This window comes from Acromyrmex echinatior, chromosome 16 (assembly GCF_024713525.1).
Source record: "Acromyrmex echinatior isolate Ae372 chromosome 16, ASM2471352v2, whole genome shotgun sequence".
In the NCBI taxonomy this organism is placed as follows: Eukaryota; Metazoa; Arthropoda; class Insecta; order Hymenoptera; family Formicidae; genus Acromyrmex; species Acromyrmex echinatior.
Window position 1 is genome coordinate 3,651,518 of NC_141867.1, and position 18,400 is coordinate 3,669,917.

The 18,400-nt window shown below is 31.3% G+C and overlaps 1 protein-coding gene across 3 annotated transcripts in view; it reads left to right on the forward strand.

The window, feature by feature from the left end:
* Positions 1–18,400, forward strand: part of LOC105143137 (limbic system-associated membrane protein) — a 222,755-nt gene that overhangs the window by 2,650 nt on the left and 201,705 nt on the right. For all 3 annotated transcript variants that reach the window (XM_087414343.1, XM_011051197.2, XM_087414344.1), the window contains 2 exons: positions 1–31; positions 546–649. The gene's annotated coding sequence lies outside the window, so the exon portion shown is untranslated. The remainder of the gene's footprint in view (positions 32–545; positions 650–18,400) is intronic.

Sequence of the window (18,400 nt, forward strand, 5' to 3'; positions counted from 1 at the left end):
CAATGTAATTTCGCTGCGGTGCATCAAATTGGTAAGTGATGAATTGATATTTTTATTAATATTATGGATATAGGATAATTTCATTAGTACATCATATGTATAGATGCATATATGTATAGATGCATTAATTTAACAATATACAACCAAGTATAGCACGAACAAGTATATTATAAGAGAAGTATAATATTTCATACGAACCCTATAAACGTGATTAAACTAATATTTTTCAATCTTTTCCATCTTATATGTATGAAACAATTCTATATCTACAGCATATTAAATTTGATTAATAATTTGTAAAAATGTAGCAAATAAATTTTATAGTATTACAGTTATATTGTATACAAAAATTATGCAATTTATATTATATTAATTTTTTATTTAAATTTTACAACTGAGCATTGACGATTACACCTAAACATTTGCCTGTGACAACAACGCGTAGGATTTCATAATTTTTCTAATTTTATTTTTGAATTCACCCTGAGCGTTGTCTAACGAAGCAGAATAGAATTCAATCAATCAATTCTATCTCTGTCTGTCAGGTGTGTTGTGGTGACGCGCCATCGGCAATAGGACAGCTAGTGAACAGAAATACAAGGGTGTGACGTTGGAGTTGATCGGCGTTTCATGCAGACAAGCGAAAAAGGTGCGTTCATCGAAATGCAATTCTCAGTAATACTATTAGCCGCGTCGATACAAGTTACACCTCCGTATTAAACAGCCGTCGCGGCGATCGCGATAAAAGAGAATAGTTAAATCAAACGATACTGTATATTGAAGTTTTTATAGAATGAAATAACACGCGACATTCGTGAATATGACAATGTGTGAAACACCCGTAAAATTGTTCAGTTAAAAATTTAGAAAAGAAAATTGCTAAGTTATTCTCTGACACAATTCTTTTTGTTTTAGTAAATATTCAATTTAGTAGCTAATTACTTTAGTTTAAGAAATTTAATTTCTCAATATTTTGGCACAAGTAAACTTCTCACAAACTGTCTGAATTTATTAAAATGTTGATGATATATTTAATCTACATTTATTACGGATGTCTGATAAAATTGTTCACGAACGAAATACGATTTCTTGCGGTCACTGATTCAAAAAAGTATGCTTGAAACGCTCGGCTTTGTTTAAATATCTTACGGTCAGAGAACTGTAATCGTTTAAATAAGAGCTAGTGAAATGCAAACGCTTAATATCATCGGAATCATTAAACTTTTAACACATATATGTAGGATGTATATGAAAAAAGTTTGGAGTGTACTAGAGAAAAACTTTAGATTCGATAAATCGTAATTAATTTCTTTCGTTAAATGTGTTAAAGTGATAGTTTTAAGAATTTTTTTTAATATGACACATTTTTCATATGCTCGTGTTGCTTAAATACTTATATTTGCAACAGATTTATCTTTATCTGTGATACAAATTTTTTTTAAACTCCGCTAATAAAGTATAAACTGAATAATCTTTAAATTTAATTTAGTTTAATATAGATGTTTGTATTATTTATGCAGCAAAATTTTGATTACATAAAATATTCATTGTCAATAATGCTTCCTATATATGTAGGAAGAAGGATTCGATGAAGCCGTAAACTTGCTTGATACAAAGTTAAAATTGGCTCTCTGAGGTAGAGAATCTTGAAAAGTTACTAAGTAAATTGCCTCCGTCTTTTTTTACTGATCAATCCGTTCGACGTTTTCCTATTTTTTAACGCAGGAATTGAATCGATTGATTAGATGACGTCATCTTAATTTATTAGTAACTTTTTGTTTTATGACTATCACGGTTAAAAATGCTACGATCCGTAATCAGCAAATTTTATACGCATGTCATGAGAGAATTTTAAAGCATTTGTCATATATCAACGTAATTGGTTGGTCAGTCACATACAGCTTTGTTTGAGCGTTATGAATTGAAACTTTCCAACTGTTAAAAAGCTGAATATAAGCATACATGTTTCTGACACTTGTATTTTTTTTTCGTAAACTCATTCTGTCACGAATGAAAATCCAAGGTACGCATTATATTGAATTTGTAAAAAAAAAAGAAGAATATTAATGTGCACTGTACGTGGTGACGGTAGAAACAAATAACCAGCTGTATTCGAGGAAGTGTCCTCGTTTGCTAAATTGATGTCACAATAGTGCCATATTGACCGTCGTAACATAAAGGTAGTGCTAATACAGTGACCCAGTGATGTGTGTGGGGCTTAACTCTGGCACTATATACGCTATAAATATATTTCCTATGTAGAAAAAGGGTGGCTCACGGCTCTTTGCTCACTTCGATATCGGTTTTTCCGTGTCATCAACAGTCTTTAGTACGAAAAAATTTCCGATCAAAGTCTTTATAGAATGCAGGCCTTTGGTAAACGCTATTGTAAAGTAATGCTGATTTAATTATTGCACGTTGCAAAAATACATAGCTTATTTTATTTATATCAACATTACAATAATAGCTCATTTTTTTCGGATTATTTTTTATTATTTTAATATCATTATTATTGCAAAAAAAGAAAAAAAATAATGATAGAAGTAAATAAATGTATCTTTATAATCCAAGTATTTGTATATTTTTCAAACGCTGCTCATAAATCTGATAACTGAGAAAATGAAAAGTGATATCAAGAAGATGAATAATATTTACATTATCTTAAAAGTAAATAAGAAAGAGATGTTTTGTGAAACGCGCAGAGGATATCATCACGAATTTTAAAGTTTCGTGACATTTCATTTCCCTCGTGCATTTTTTTCGCACTATTAAGAGTTGGTCCCTTTTTTTTTGCGTTAAACGACGACCCGCTACAAACTTTGACGAAACGTTACTGAAGTTTTGAAACTTAGTCGAAAGTTTCACCGCGCAATAATACTTGCTACGATTTATTTTCAAGTTCCTTAAATATTTCAGGAACTTTCTATCGTTTCGTTGGTATGAAATAGTTTCCATGTCGAAGTAGGCCGAAAGTTTCGTAGCTTCGACAGGAGACAAAGTGCACGATGTGTAGGTGAAATTCACACCCTACCACGCCCTTAAATGTTTTTCAGACAGAACTATCGAGTCGATCTACAACATTTGTCGATACATGCATACGTAAGCGCTATCAAATGTCTTATAAGCTAGAAGACCTAGAAGTTTCTAGATATATTCGTTTGATGTAACTTCATATTTGATTTTTTAAATTTATAGCAGAATCTACAGTAATTGTAATTTATTTAATTAATAACATTAACTCTTATTTGTATGTCAAACTTATTAATTAGGGTTAAGAATATATTTTTTAATTTTGTTTTGTAATTCTACTTTATAATTTATTGTTAAACAAAGAGAAATATCCACCATAAAAATTCAGATCCTTTAAATTCGATAAATACCGCACAAATATCAAAATGTCAATCATGTTTTTCTTGTCGATACTCGCCTAGCTGAGAAGAAAAAGCGAAAGAGATGAAAATTTAACAATACCTTATAGTTTGTAATCGATACGGGAAAGTGTATCCGTGAAGAACTTCGAGAAGATATCGGACGGTAAGCAAGTTCTCATCGCAGGGAAAAAAAGCTACGGTAAGTTGCCAGCGATGAATCTCCTACCATACCTCTCAAGCGACCTACGAGCCCTTGCTTTTTCCTTCCTCGGCTCTTCTTTCTCTCTCTCATGTCTTCTTTCTTCTCGATCAGTGTTCGACCGTGCGACACTTGCCATGTCGCTGTACCCGTCCTCCTCTCTTCTTCTTCACTACTTTCATCCCTCGTTGATTTCGCAGGGGATGAAGGATCTCGCATGTGGATTCTGAGGATCGATAAAGTACCTCGGCTACTCTTACGTCAAAAAGAGAGTCTCTCGATCTTCTACCCTTCTCAAATCTCTAGTCGACGAACTGCCTTGTGCGTCCTCCTCATCTCTCTCATACGTTAAACCTGACATTCGAGCCACCCCTTAAGTTATTTTCTTTTCTAAGATTCTGATATCCGGTAAAACTCCATCGTGATTGAGATTTTGACATTTGATGATTTGATTTCATTGTAAGCATGATTTTGCAATTTTACTATTTTTTTCTCTTTCTTTTTGTTTTTTCATAAAATTGTTGATTTGAGTACTGCAATCGAAATGTGTCATTTATGGAATGTATGTATATATGCATTTCAATTTATCTCTATATTTTTTACTGATATTAATTTCGATTATGTGAATATTTTCGATGCAATTTATTCGTTCAATATTGTTATGATAAACTGTGATCATAAAAATTGATAAACATCAATTTAAAAAAAACAGCTAAATTAGCAATAATAAACAATAACAATAAATTATGTCAAACAATTCTTTGTGCTTACCGATATAAATGGCAGTATATACTTATAAAAATAGAAAGGTTGATAGATTTAAATAATATTAAGTGATATGAGTAATAAAAATTATAGCAAATATAAAATGTACTAGAAATTTTTTGTGTAATAACTACGTTAATTCAATAATTGATAATTTTTTAATTAAATTTGTTTCAAGTTATAATACAATAAGTAAATTAATTTGGATTAGATAAATTTAATACTATTTTGTTACACTCTCTCTCTCTCTCTCTCTCTCTCTCTTTCTCTCTCTCTCTCTCTCTCCAGTCTATCTTAAATATATTCTTTTATTTTTTACAACATTTTTATCCGATTATTTTATAAAAGAAAAATGATATAGCAACTGTGAAAGCTTTCTTTATATGAAATATTTAACTTTATAAACATTTCAAAATTGTTTTTTTAGTTCTAATAAAATTACGGCTACAAGGATATTTTAAATTAAAAAATCGATATTTTGATGTACTTAACTCGAGAGTGATTGATATTAATATAACGGATACAGGCACAAAAAATCGATTCGCTTTCATATTTATGGATATTAAATCGGTATATTTAATCGCTAATAATTGAAAGATAACTTAATTATTGCTCCGAGTAATTACTCGGGAGTAGCGCAATTAACCGTTTGAGCATTATATAATGACTTAATGATTTATGGAGGCATAATTAATTTATATAATATATATAAGTTATAATATAGGCCATTGCGGACAGTTATTACTTGTCAAATATACGATTTTCGAAAAAGCGTGTCAGACTGATGCCCTTTCTCTTTACTTCAATCACAAAAGCAACAAAAATCTCGCACAATTGAAATGAAGAGCTAACGCGAAATGTCAAATATTAAACAGTATTCATCCCGTCAATTTGTAAATCCCGCAATAGGTTTGCCACATTGTTTGATATTGCGTCCATTTACATGATTATCTCGTTGTCAAGGATTTGTTCACATTTTTAATCCTTTTCGCCAAAATCATTGTTATTTCCGTTATCGACGCATTCATTCCATTTTACGCAATATTGTAGTCTATGTTGCCTCTAATGTTTGATTATAATATATACATTACTGGCTTCTACATTCTATTTCCGTCGCTCATAAGTGAATTCGATCATCAAATACTACTATAAAATATAATAATGGCCGTCTCTCTCTCTTTTTCTCTAAATTTTTATGCGAAATTAATTTTTACGCGTGCCAATATCACAATGGATTAAACGCACAGCACGATATGATGTGCAATCCTATTCTGATCCTTCCGGCACATCTCTAAAAGTATGTAAATGTGTATCGATCACAATGTGTTTGCTAAAATTGAAAAATTTGTTCGTAATTATCGGCGCTCATTCTGCTTCATTTATCAAAACCGACGATCAAAGTGATAATAACTTTGAACTCTTGCAATATCGCGTATTTTATTATTTACTAAATGAAAAAAGAGTTTTTATATTTATATATAATAATTCATTTTGTTTTATCTCGTAAAATATTTTATCACTTGCGCTTGAAATAAAGTTTCATAAAATAAGTGAATGTATATTTTATTGAAATATAAAATGTCATTACGCCGATGCTTCTTCTGGGACGATAAAATTAGCTATGAAATTATTGAATGACAATTAACTTAATAATCTATACATGCTAGTATGAAATTTTTTATATAAATATTTTGTATACAAAAAGGAATGCGGTATTTGCGAGAAATTAAAAGAAAATCATATTAATTTTTAAAGGAATCACCCAAAAATGACCGTTTTCAATTATTTCAGGGCAAATACATGTCTATACTTTTCATTAGCTTTTTTGTCCATTACTGTTGTCTAGCGAGATTTCAAGACTATTTTCGTTTACGATCGGTGAAATATAATATTAAATTTCGAAAATAGATACATCCACAAATACAATTTGCAAAGTCGTCGGATGGACTGAACAGACTAAATAGAGAGAGGGAGAGAGAGGGAGTGGGGGGAGGGGAGAGAGAGAGAGAGAGAGAGAGAGAGAGAGGAGAGGAGAAGAGATAATTGATAACACATTCATTACGAAATAGTTCAATTCTAATTTTGATTGATTTTGAATGTGTTAATGTTAGTCTTCTGCTTATTGGATTTTTTGCTATTTTTTTATTATTCATAATGTTTCTCATCTTCGTTGTTCTGATGCTTGAGTAATTATTCACAGTTTCGCTGTTACGGAAATATTACGGAAGCTTAAGTAGAGAGCTGTCAGATTGCTCGGTAAAATACGCCGATTCGTCTTGCTGCTTAAGTCTAATTTCCTGAGTCGACTGTTGGACACGGCGAGATGTAATGCGAGGCAGTTATGAGAGATTGTATCCGGACTGACATGTATGCATGTTATGTTAAAGGGAAGCTCGCGTGTTCGTGCGCATGTGTTTGAGAGCTGATAACGAATATCAGATTGATGGAATTTGCAATCGGTGACAATCCCGACAAAAATCGTTAAAGCCAATTTGCTGGCGGATCGAGCGTAACATGCATCACGTCTCGTAATTACGTTTTGCTCACGTCGTTAGCGTTATAAGCGCGTCAAATCTGTAATCGTCGATGTAACATATCTTCGTACAATTATCGATGTAATAAAGCATGGCCGGCGGTAAATCGTACATTTAACCATTACACGCCCATCCAATTACATGCTAAAATCGCTAATTGGCACGTTAATATTTAAATAGAGAATACAATACAAGGGACTATGTTTGGTATTCCGTTTTGAATATTGAAGTTCACTATATTTGCGTAGAAATAGTAAATACCATTCATCTGATAGATCTTCGAAACGTGGATTGGGTATGCAGATTTAATCTCTAACCGAACGATTTTCCATTTTGTTAGAAAATATTTGCATTCCGGAGCAGTGAGAGCTTAATTTGCCGAAGTGTTGTTTATCTTTAATCTATTTATATCCATAGATTTATTGATTTTCAACAATCGGATTCCTTAATCTGTTCTCTATGATATCGATAATTCAGAAAATTGAATAATTTTTGCAACGTTCAGTAAATTAACAGCAATGTTTTATCAATGTATCTATAGGATCACATAGCAAGATTGAAAATTGTTGATTAAAAGAATATCTCTGTTTTTTATGTACATATATGCATATAAAGGATAAGTCTTCATTGATGGAAACGAAGATATTCTTTTCATTGTTATAATTTTCAATCTCACTATATGATCATAGATATATCGATGAAACATTTGCTGTTAATTTTAGGAACACCGCAAGCAATTGAAAAATTTTTCTAAATTTAAAATGTTGTACATATTGACAATTAATTTTATTTCTGGTATTTTCTAAAAGATCTGCATGTATATGTGTGTAGCATTAAAAAAAAACTCAAATAATTTGTAAATGCTTTAGCAAAAATATATAGAATGCAGTCAACGTCAATTCTTTTAAGGAGCTTCAAATTTATCACTGTAAAGTGTAAATCTATCAGAATTGTATCGCAAATGACAATATTCGCGACTATTGTAACAATGCTCACGACAATAAATCGTGTTGTTATAAAATGTTCCAAAGTAATATTTATTGGAACTAGATAATAAAATTGAGTTTTCAATTTTTAATAATTTGTAGGTTAATAATATTTTAATAATATTGTGTAACGCATGTATAAACATTGTATGTATAGAATATATTGAGAAAAAAATTTCTAGATATTTATGTTTAGATCTTCTTTCACATTTTAGATTTCTTACTCTAGATCTGCTATAAATGTATTTTATCTTAACCCGTTTTGTATCATACTAATGAAATAATTCATAATACATACGTACGCGTTTAACCGTGGCATTTAATTAATTTAATGTACCAAAACATGTCATAAACAATGTTTCAACGCATTAAATATATAGGTGTATCAACGGTCTGATTTATAATAAACGCAAATGCATCAAAGCTAAATTCGTGGTGACAAGCTTAATTATGGAATGGGTTTATTTATATACAGATATAATAACTGTATTATTTTTGAGTGATGCTTGAGGTCATAACTGAACAATATATGAGTACTTTATGGAATTATACAGTACACTGACTGACGGATTTGTATGAAATATATTAGTACTTTATAATTAGTTATTTCATGATAACTAAATGTGATTAGTTGTAAAAGATATACGATAATAGTATTATGAGATAATTATAATCAAAGATTAAAATAAAGCTTAACAATTGATACACATAAATTATATAGTCATTAATTGGAATTACTTTGTTTTAAACGATGTGATTTTAATTTTTAGAATATTTAAATAATTTAATTTTTATAAAATTTCTACATTTTTTATGTTATTTCTTGAGAGGAAAAGAGATATATAATATAAATTATTTTTACAAAAAATATATTTTTTTAAATTTAGGTTAAAGCTTATGAAAACTTTACTACAATATTTCACAATTTTCCAGAATTATTATATGGAATTAATATCTATATATATTAAAAAATGTTTATATTTCTATATATAATTCATTGGTTTTTCTGTATTTTCTACTCTTACACTAGTAGAGCACGTTTGTTATTTTGCCTGAATAAATCGCATACGTCTTCTGAAAGAGACTAGTTATTTCCTTCGCGATTGAATCTTGCGTCGTAAAGTGCTGTCGACCGTGTAGCAACTCGTAAATGCTTTCCTGACCATCGTTGACCTCTTAAAGTTTTCGTGCCAGTATCGTGTCTGAGTTGCGGTTAATAATGCCTTAGTTTTGGCACTGGTCTGATTATAATTGACACTTTCACAATCAAGTTAAAAGATCTATTAAAAATTTAATTAAGATCATATCTACGAACATTATATTATTCATGAAAAAGGAAAGAAAATTAATTTACTTTTATAATATAATATAATAATATAATACTACGTCAAATGCAGCATGACATTTATTAAATATTTTTATATCCTGTTAATGAAAAATTTACATACATTTAATATTTTTATTATTGCTGTCAGCGATGTGTTTTTCTTTCTTTGTTAAGTATATTATATTATATTAATCTGAAATACGTTATTCAAGAATATTTAATATTTTTATAAGTTATCAAATTATAATAATTTTTACTCATTCTTCCATTGACCAATTTCATCCTTTCCTTAATTTGTACGAAGTATTTTATAATATACAATTTTTAACTGATTGAAAGCTTTGTATTATATAATTTATTGTTAGAATAATTGAATATTTATATACATTTGTGCAGTTTATATAAATATGATACAATATAAAAATCCATATCTCAAATCAATATCTCTATAGCTGTCTTGTAATAAAAAGTCTGCACACGGAGCTCTCAAATGCTTCAAAGAGTTTCACTATTTCAAGCCTATTTTTTCCTTATTTTCTCTTTTTATCCCTCTGTTTTTCCCTTCTTTTTCGATAGATAAAGTTTCTTTCTCGATAGAAACTGACCAAACAAGGAAATGGAATTTTATTAAGCGGGGGCATTGCGAACGTAAGGATACATGACGCTCTCAATAAGATTAGTATCATCGAAGGGATGAAGTTGGGTTCTTTGAAAGGCACTGTCCACCTTCAGAAATTGCGGCCGAAACGAAGGACACAAGTTTGAACGTCACGTTTCGCTGCGATATTCAGGGCATTTCAGGAGGAATTAAGATAAGGGACGTGGTATTCTTTGTTGCGAAAAATAAAAAGAGAAAGAAAGAAAAAGAAAACAAACATAGAAGGATATAAAAAGGGCCAACAGTTAGAGAGCGACGATCTATAGGTGGATAAAACTGTGAAGGGGTGGAAATCTAGCTATGTTCCTTGCTGTAGCACGCTATTCTATGTATTGGATGTTGATCTAGACAATGGATTTAGATAGCAGAAAATTAAGAATACGGGAGAGACAGCTGTCTCGTGATTGGCGAGAACGAACGAAGACCAGATAATGCCGCTGGTCTCCATGTTCTTTTATGTCCGTCTTTCCTTTGGCTCTTCTTTTTATACACCTCACATTGACTTTTACTCCGCGGGATATACTCGCAGAATACAAATTCGAGGTAAATTAAAAAGTAAGCTGTTTGCGCTAGCTGTAAAATAAGCCAAGAAGAGGCATGTTTGCAAATTTCACTGCTTGAGTATTTATAAAGCTACACGATGCTGGATAAGCATAAATATTTTCTGCAACACGTAACCTTTTCTCTCTCTCTCTCTCTTTCTCTTTCTCTCTCTTCGATGTGCGATCATTTCCGATATATGTAATTGCAAAAGCCATGATAGCAGAATTTTGTCAATTACTCGTTTTTTTTGTTTCTCTTTTTAAATGTAATTATCACCTGACGATATTTTTCGCTTCGCTGGAGCTACCCGGAAATGCATCACTGAGATGGAGAGTTGGGTCAGCAGGATTGCGCGGAAAGCAACAGCAACGCACATCCAATTAACGTTAACTTCACCATCTGCGCACGTTTCACCGGGTAATATCATTACGGTAAGGATTACCGGAGTGGCGCGCTGCCGGTTTATTATTGCTGCGATATAAAAGTGCATTAGCGGAAACAATAAAGTGCGCTACCGTTGGTCAAGCACGAGAAACGTGAATGCCTCTTCGGGGCTTACACGGTAAAAGCACGTAGCTTTACAATTAGATCGCTTGAGAGAGTGAAAAAATGGCACGGTCGCAAGGGACTCCGTCAATGAATAAAGAAAAAGCCAGAGAGAAATAAAAAGAAAAAACGAAGAGGAAACGCGCACGTGGTAAGAAAATTACAGTTCCCCAGTTCGTGACAGCTGATTTTATAATTTGTAGGATAAAGTAGTAATTAAAAGTTCACGTGACAGCGAACGTAGAAAGAAGCAAAGTCATGTCGTTTTCCTCAGAGCTTATTCTTTATGGAAATAATTAAAAGTGATCTTTTAATTAGAATTAAATGATTAATAAGAACAATTGTATTGTATTTTGTGATTGTGTAATAATTGCGGTTGAATTTAACGACAAATATACTTATATAGTGTTTTATTAATATGGATAAGTACATTTAGAAAGATAATAAAATATTGGTTTGATAAAATGACGCGCCATTATTTTGTAGTAGAATATGATTGCGTTTTCTAAATAAATGGAAGTTATGGTTACGGTTTTTTACGTATTCCGCAAAACATATAGATAATATTTTATTAATTTATGCACATATATACATATGTATAAAGCAAGTGATGAGACAACTCGCAACAAATGAAATTGTTTACGTTTTCGTGAACACGAATTGTTTTCGCAGAATTATTTGTAATGCATTGACTATAAATTATTTTCACACGCAAAACGAGAATTGTAAATATGCTTTTCACCTGCGGCATATTAACATTCTAGTCGTATCGATGAACATTATATGACATGCAAAATATTTATACGGAGAATAGTCTTTCCACTAATATTTATATATGTGACATTGAGTAACCGGATTTTGTAAAAATATCGTTTCTGTGTATGGTGTACAATCCTATACGCAATTTTATATTTCATTTGTTTCAAAGATAATCATGTAAATATAGCAATATAAGCATTCATGGAAACTTTTATCTTGCTTTAATCTTTTAAAAACTATATCGTTTTCTTACTTCAACAGTAACACAACTCGAAAAATCATAATTTTTGAATTATTATAAGTGAGTTATTATAAGTAAATAAATGAGTAAGTAAATATTATCCTACCAATTATCAAAAACTACTCAACTAATTTAACTTCATGAAAAAATCGTAAAAGCTTAAATAAAAAAATGGCTTTTAAAAATAATCATCAAAGTCCATAACTCAGAAGAATGATTTTAATTATAAAACAAAAATGATAAAAATTTTGATCATGTTGAAAATATATTATTTTTATCAATATTATTTAGTCAATATTTATTAATTAGTCAATAATTTTTTATTAAGTTAAAGACTAATTTTTTATGTCATTTTTGAAGCAAAGGACGACATGATTTTGATAAAATCTATCTTCAAGAAAAAGAAAATAAAAGAATGATCCGAAATTATACGTATATAATAAAGTTTACAGTTACAAGTACATTTATATTGAATAATCAGAGGGTCATAAACATTTAATAATTTTATGTTGCTACTTGAATATTGCAAAATAAGCTTCAAAATATTCGAGCTCTTTTGATTAGGTTTTTATATTCCCTGAAAAATAAATGTCCAGGACATGTTATATTCGGACACTTACACAAAATTTATTACTAATGTCAAATGCTTTTCTTATTATAGTATTATAACCTGTACACAGATGCTTACAACATTACTGTAATATGTGTGCAGTATACTTAATTATTGTAATTAAATATTACAATTAAATTATAATATTATATTATAAAAAGCATTTGATTAATAATAACATAAACAAGTAAAGTTTTGTCTAAATGTCCGAATATAAATATATATCTGGAATACCCCGTTTATCTTATTGCGTTACTATTCGCGTAATCGCGCAAACACCACTGTTGCATTCTCCGATGCTTTCAAACGATGATGCAAACAAACGCTTTCGGATTTCAGATTCGTTGCGATCCATTTAAATTGCGGCGCGTCGTGTCTAGTATCATCGTGGAAACAATGCCGCAGGATCCATTTGCGGGATGAAAGTATGAACGGAAATGCAGACGACGGTCGCCGCATGCGGTTTAAACAAGCAATCTCGTTTGTGTTAAAGTAGCGTCTGTCATATCAAGGCCGGATATAAAGCTGTCTGTAAACTAAACGAAATTTTCCAACGCAAGTAGGGGCACACGAAATGCACAAGCGAATGCGTCGCGATGCACAACCCTTTCTTGTCTCGCACGTGTCTCTTCATAATATAATTTATATTGCGACACGCTCTGAGCGTGAAACTCTCTATTCTTGTTTTTGTTCAATGCTCAATAAAATGTTTTCAGATCATATGTACATAAGCAATACTCTTTTCATAGAATAACAATGTTCAGCTGTACGATCTCGTGCAGAGCCAATTTACTTTCTAAATAAAAGGCGATGGTCAACTGTGATAATGATGATATCTGTTTATTCCGTCGAGCAACAGAACAAGCGGATCGGATATGAAATTAAAAGTTCCGTCATTTCATTTTGTTTAACTTTGTTGATATTTTTTTTCGCTAATCTGCTACATCTCTTCGTAAAATTTAAATCTGATTCATTCATCCTATGCAATTTTGCATTAGCTCATTTTACTGCACAACAGAATTAGTTTTATTTGTAACGTCTTGTAAATTAAGTAATGCAATTTTATATATTTGCAACTCATGCTCCTTTCTGTCAATGCAGATCAAATTTAATCTCAGTTCAACTTATTCTTCAACTTTTTCTAATTTTTAGAACTGGAGGAAAAAATGAGGAGTGAATTAAATAACCGAGATGAAAGTTAATCTACATTGATGAAAAGAAATACTAAAGCCTAGAACATAAAGTAATATGAAATTTAATGCAATTACAATACAAATAAAAATACAATCATATTTTTTTATACCTTCTTGCGTTTTTGACATTCAACGCTACTTTTTCAATTTTTATAATTTTAATAGAAAATTTTACAATATCATACGTTAATAAAACTATCTTTATTTGAAAAACTCCTTTATTTGAAAAACAGTATCCCACATATTGATACCTTTGTTGCTTAATTGCCGTTTGTTGGATTACTATACTTCGATGCATTGTGCTATGTGTTATAAAACAGTTTAGTTTTATTAACATTTGACGTTTTGTCGATATACGTATAACATGCAAATAACTAATTCGCACTGAAATTTATTTTGATGTGAATCTGCACAAAAAAATGTAGCCACTAACATTAAGTGCTAGTCTATGTTTTATGTTTCAATAATTGGACACTATTCGCATAAATTGTTCAAAATATTTCACTAATAGTAAAATCGTTTATATGCACTGGAGCCAAAATGGTATGTAAATGTCTATTATATCACGTAATTGATTAAATTTTATGGTTTAATATTGAAACGTATGGAATCAATATTTAATTTTACTATATTATCTAATAATATCTAGTACTCCTGTAATAGATGTAATTTTGTATATACAGTATGCTTCTGATTTCAGGAAAAGTCTTACATTTTCCCTTTAATTACATAATAATAATTATTCTAAACCGAATGATAACTGAACTTGTATGAATGTCGATACATTAAAATTTTTTAAAATTAAAACAACAGAAAATTGTAATGTTTAGCAAATTTTTATAAATTAATAAGAAATAATGTTATTCATTTAATATAATATTTATTTAATTGTTAATTAATTTGATTTCTTGATTTTATTTTAAGATAAAAAGAACTTTCATTCATAATTGTTACGAAACCTTAGGATTGTTGTTTAATGATGTACCAAGGAAAATTAAAAGAACCTACAAACAGATTTCTATTTGCGAACAATACGATTGTAATATGACACACGCGCTTTTATACGGATATAGAGGAACGCCACCGGCGACAGAATACGCTGGCGATAAAAATGCTCAACCCCCGTGAACTTTTATCCGGAGACGTCACGGTGTGATGCGAGGTGTGTGTGCGTTGGAAGTGTACACCGTGTGAAGATTTGCGGTTCCCGTCCCAATACTAACTTATACTACTTGTTGCGTCAACAGTCACAAGTCTCTCATAATTTTTCTTTTATTTCACAAGTACATGCTTTTATATTAGAGACGTAATATAATTCTTAAAATTACCTCCTTTCTCCTTGGAAAAAGTGACATTTTTCTCTACAGAAATTTTATACCGTAAGTTATATTTAGATACGTTATAATATATTAATGTTAAATCTGTATCTTTTTTGTGTCAGAAATCAAAAATATACGTTGTGATTACATTTTTAGTATCTTCATTTTGTGGTATTTCTCGTACGTCGTGAGGGAAAAATGGAATTTTTTTTACCAATAGTTATTTTTACACGTCCAAGTTATGTCAGTAAATTTAGGATTGAAATGTCAAACAATTGGGTTAATTGGAACTTTAGAACAGACACGAACAATATTTTTTTATAAACTCAATTCGCGCATGCTTTGATACAAGCAATCAAATTTCCATACAACGCAACAAAACTAAACTTATTGAAATTTATATGTTTCAACAATTTGCACCGTTAGCTTTATAGATCTGAATGAAACAATATAACGAATGTGTGCATCGACTTCTGAATAAATTAATTCCATCAACGCGAAAGTTATCAATCTCTCGCTTTTATTTGACGTTGTCATCTACATAGAATGCCTTCAATTCAACCTTGCAAGATTAACAAGACTGTCGCGTTCACTATTGAAAATCAATGACGCCGCATATATAATACGATCAATCATCCTGCCGTGATCTCATTATCGGACGTTACGCAAAGAGCGCTGAAAACTTGAATAGCTGCTGAATAAGGTAATTTTGAATGCATTTCTCGGCGTAGCGGTATAAGAGCAATCGGATAATGGCTATCGTCTTATATAGTTCCGCGCAGATTCTGTACGGACACATTCAGGGTGTACTTAGAGCTTAAGGATCAATTCCGGCTTTCCGAGCACGCTACTTGTTGCTCTATTTTCATATAATATCAAGACTGCTTTGTTTAAAAGCAGCTGTTATATTGTAGATTTTATCGATACGCCGTGGAATAAAAATAAGGTTCCCATTATAATTTACGAGATTAAATTTACCGATTAAATTTAGAGAAGCCCTTTCATCGACTTTTTTCATTGACGAGCAGTGAAGTAATTTATTTAATACTCCTTTCAACATTTTTGTATTTGTAGAAAAGACACGCTTATTTATTATTTATACAGCGGTGCATTTTGGTGATATAAAAATTATTATGCTATTATAAAGTGAAATGCGCGTCCATAGACCAGACAAAGGCAAAGATGAAAATGTCGCCCAACGTAATTTCGTAGAGTAAGGATTGCAACCGACTCCCCATTCCTCGTCTTATTCCACAGAAGTGATTCCCAGTACTACAGTTCTATCTTTTACTTCACTACTCCTCATCCTTTCTCTCTCAACGACGATAAGATCCGAGGTACGTCGGCCGACAAAGAGTAATGCGTCCTCCGGAGGCGGGTAATTACTAAAAGATGCCATCCTTTCCTTCTTCGCGAAGCTTGCGTTAGTCGTTACTGACGTTCTCTTATATTTTTCTCCGTTTCTCTCCTTTTCACTCATCTACCCATCTCCTTCATCCCTCTTTCTTATTTTTCCGAACATCGCTACTACTGCCTCTGTAGCTACGTAGAAAATTGCACTACGGAATACTATTGGATGATCATTCTTATGAAAATGTATGTGAATGTCTTTAAAAGAGGATTGGAGATCGTACAGTGTGAGATTACAGTGCGACACGTTTTGAACAACTTAAGTGGATACTATAATTCTTTTACTCTTAAGATTTTTATTCTAAACGTGAAGCTTTGATTTGGATTTTAACGCGATTATATAGAATATAACTGATATTCATCCGATTTACGGATAAAAATTCTATCTAAGAAAAAACAATCAATTTATTGTAGTTAATTCCTACAAACTTTGTAATATTATTTAAAAAAATCCTGATGAAAAATTTTGATTATATTAAATATATCTTTTAAATATTTATTACAAAAAGGTGTATAAGCAGTCCTAACTTAGGTTTCGTTTTAACCCATTTTATATAATTACAATAAAAATATTTTTAAACTTGAAATTTTTCTATGGATTATATTTTTAGTTGTGACTCACCAACCGCAGTGCAACAGTAGAGTTATCAACCATGTAGTACGACGAATCTAAAATAAAAATCCAAATTGAATTAGCATTTGAAATAATCAGTGAGCAGAAAGTAATTCTTACATACATAAAACTTTTTAATTGATCTTCTTATTAAAATAATTACACATTTTTTTAAATTTTCAACAAAGATCAATTCATACAAAGTTTCAAATTAAGTCTCCTTCTTTAATTATTTCTAAATTATTAAACAATCCAAAAAAATGGAAAGAAATGACGACAAATTATGCAAGTAAGCAATAATATTTACCATAAAATTGCTCTACCAGTGCTCGACTCCTCTTGCTCTCATTTTTCTTCACTTCCTCAGAACTTTTCCGATTGCATTCACATCACAATGCACAAAAGTGTCGTAGTAACACAACATTAATCTATAACAAATACAACTATATTCAATAAACGTAGTGTGTAGCAAAATAAATATATTAAAAAGTAATTTTTGCATTTTATCATCTCATTCGTAATTTCTTTTATTAAATACATATTTAATAAAACGATGACAATATTAATCTGAGACATGAACAGCTCTTTGTGTGTAGTAAAAAAAATCATCGTGTGTACTCTTAGGGTTAATATGTTTCAATTACCATTTGATCCGATCACGATGCTACTCGTTCTAGAGCCGATTTGTTCCGTGTGTCCGTTCTGCAAATGAAACATAAACGCAATTAACGCGATGAAAACGTTTCGCTCAACTCCCGCGCGGTAAACTCACGCGCCAAAAATGACGCAGCGCGGGAGTGACGCCATGACGACGCTGTGTGTTTCGCTCTTGGCATTAGGTTCACGAATTTTTCATATTTCGAGCAACAGATAACATATGCTCGGCTTTATGATGATCGATACTCCGTTTTGTAATACAAGTTAAATACGCAAGACGAAATTGCAAGTAGATGTCCGAAAATAGATATGATAACATCTGTCGCTTATTCGCGCGATAGATCCGTTGTCGAACAATGCGTTGGCGAAATATGCGTTCAAACAGATTCTCAGTGTACAACTGCGAAGTGCCTGTATTGCGATAAGTAATGAGTACAAGGTTAATATAAGTTTCAATTACCAATTTATCGTATTATGATGCCATTTATTCCGGAGCCGATCCGTCCCGCGTCGCGCGTCTGCCGCGTTCGGTGCATGAATGTAGCTAAGATGGCAAAACGGTTTCGTGTTTCTCGCGCGGCCAACTTCACACGCCAAGAACGACGCGGTGGCGCGCGGTAATGCACGTATTTTAGTTTCGCGTTCATGCATTTTCTGCATTTTAAGCAA